The sequence below is a fragment of the Penaeus vannamei genome, chromosome 27 (assembly GCF_042767895.1).
Source record: "Penaeus vannamei isolate JL-2024 chromosome 27, ASM4276789v1, whole genome shotgun sequence".
NCBI classification, from domain to species: Eukaryota; Metazoa; Arthropoda; class Malacostraca; order Decapoda; family Penaeidae; genus Penaeus; species Penaeus vannamei.
The window spans coordinates 35643568-35646067 of record NC_091575.1 but is presented as its reverse complement, the minus strand read 5'-3'; the positions used below and the strand labels follow the sequence as shown (position 1 = coordinate 35646067).

Below are 2500 nucleotides of genomic sequence, written 5' to 3'. Positions count from 1 at the left end.
GATGTAGTATAAATATAGCTAGTATATTGTTTATTAAGTCAATTGCTTGTATGAGGATTCTATTTTCTACTTTTCCTTGGAATCCATGTATAAACTGGAGTTGGCCATTTCCACTTTTTCTTCTTTTCACACCTACTAGAGTTATATTCCTGGTCGTTCTCTTATTGTTACCATCGTATTGTTTCATCTTTCTCGCTTTTATTTGCAACATTGGTATCATCATTTTTCGCATCATTAGCAGTATTTTAGCCTTTTTATGATGTTCCTCCTACTGTTGTTATCGGTTTTATTATCCTTTTTATTTATATTCCTTTTATCTATTTATTCTTTTAATTTTTCTCTAAACATTCAGCATAGTCATAAGTCTCTGTGACCTCTACTCGGTATTTAGAGGACCTCGACTTATTTTTTCCATTGTAATATTTAACCTGTGTTATTGCTATTGCAAGCAGATAAGTGGATGAGGATAGAATGTATGCTTGTGTGTTTGAGAGAGAGAGAGAGAGAGAGAGAGAGAGAGAGAGAGAGAGAGAGAGAGAGAGAGAGAGAGAGAGAGAGAGAGAGAGAGAGAGAGAGAGAGAGTGTGTGTGTGTGTGTGTGTGTGTTTATACGCTTGCATAGAAAGAGAGAGAGACTATAAGACAGGTAGTGCAGGAAATTGGTTACACTGTTCGGGTAGGGCCAATATGGTATACACATATAAGACATTCATGTTATGGTCATGTACTTTAGGCTATATATACACATATATATATTTTTTTAGCTATATACATATTTTCCAGCCCCCGAGAGCGAGGGGCGCTGCCTGTTTTCAGGCCAAGCCGCACACAGCGCTCAAATCCTGCGACTTGGACCATCCGATATCCTTCCTCCTGCAGCCCTTTCCGCGCCCGCGCTGCTCATCCCTTCTTCCCGAAGAAGCCGCCGAAGGGAGGGAACGGGAATCCCTGCCCCCCGAACAGGCCTCCTTTGCCGCCGCCTTTCCCGCCGCCGCCGTATTTGCCGCCGCCTTTGCCGGCGCCGCCGCCCTTGTTCTTAAAGAAGGTCGGGTCGGCTTCGGTGGCGGTGAACAACGCCGCCAACGCAACCAAGACCGCGATGAACAGGGCCGTCTGCAGAGGAGAAGGCGGGCGGGATATTACTGAATAGTATGTGTTATATGAAAATGGGAGAAAGAGTAACAGGCAGACTGAGATGGTGAGGTACACAGATAGACAGAGAGAAACATAGATAGATGGAGAGAGTGAGAGAGAGAGATTGTTAAAGTAGAAAATACTGTCGCCTACACCTCCGTGGTGTAGTGGTAGCAGGCTCGTCTCGTAATCTTGCTGACCGGTGTTCATTTCCCGGCGCTGCTAGTGGAAGGTAGTCCTGGCCATTCCTTGCACACAGAGGGTAAATTAGAAGCAAAATAAACACCCAGAATAACTAAGTTGTTATATTATTATCAATATCATTACTTTTATAATTATAAAACACACTCACGCATACTTATGCACATGCACCCACACACACACAGATACAAGCACACACAGTCCCACACACATAATGCACATACACACGAAAACACACACACACACTGGCAGCTAGTGCGTGTATACACGTACACAGAAATAAATAAAAAAATGAATGAAAGGAATGAGTCTTCTCCAACCTTGACTGATATCTCTCATGCGCTCAGTTGAACTCTTTGGATGGAAACCAAAACAGAATGTGCACTCTTGGTTCACTTACGATTCTCATTTCGCTGTGTGAAATCCTGGTCGATCTGGACACAAGTGCACCGTAAGCAGCGTGGTCTTCCCTTTTTATACAGACGACTAATTCCTGCTTCTACAGCGGCGGGGATCGGTGCCGCGAATTTGGACTGCTTTGGGCAAAGGTAAGAAGCACCCATGGAGGCTTCGGGCCAAATTAGAGAGGTGGAAGCTTAAATAAATGACGAAAGCATGTCTACCTTTTCCTTTTCGACATATTTACAAGAATACCATAGACCTGATAATCAAGTAAATGGAGATGTCTGGCACCAAGCTTTCATTCAGGGATATCCTGGTAGTTGGTAGGCAAAGGAATGCACAAGCAGGGTCCTAGAAAGGACACGTCTTACCATTATCAATGCACCATGTATAGCATACATATAGGGGAAACTAAATTGTACAGCATGTTATTGTTATCAGAGCCACCAAATGATATAACTCATTTTCTAATATCCATAACCATATCTAATGTACTATTTTTAGATGTCTAGAAATGAAAACCATCAATGCATACATACATACATACATACATACATACATACATATATATATATATATATATATATATATATATATATATATATATATATATATATGTGTGTGTGTGTGTGTGTGTGTGTGTGTGTGTGTGTGTGTGTGTGTGTCTATATATATATATATATATATATATATATATATATATATATATGTATATATATATGTATATATATATATGTATATATATATATATATATATATATATA

At 40.4% G+C, this 2500-nt stretch overlaps 1 long non-coding RNA gene across 1 annotated transcript; it reads right to left on the bottom strand.

Annotated features, from left to right (window-relative positions):
* Positions 1-707: 707 nt before the first annotated feature.
* On the bottom strand, positions 708-1797 carry LOC113823718 (uncharacterized). Its single transcript, XR_003477432.2, has 2 exons — positions 1735-1797; positions 708-1112 (listed from the first exon to the last, which is right to left on the bottom strand). It is a non-coding gene; the product is annotated as an uncharacterized lncRNA (long non-coding RNA).
* Between the last annotated feature and the right edge of the window lie 703 nt (positions 1798-2500).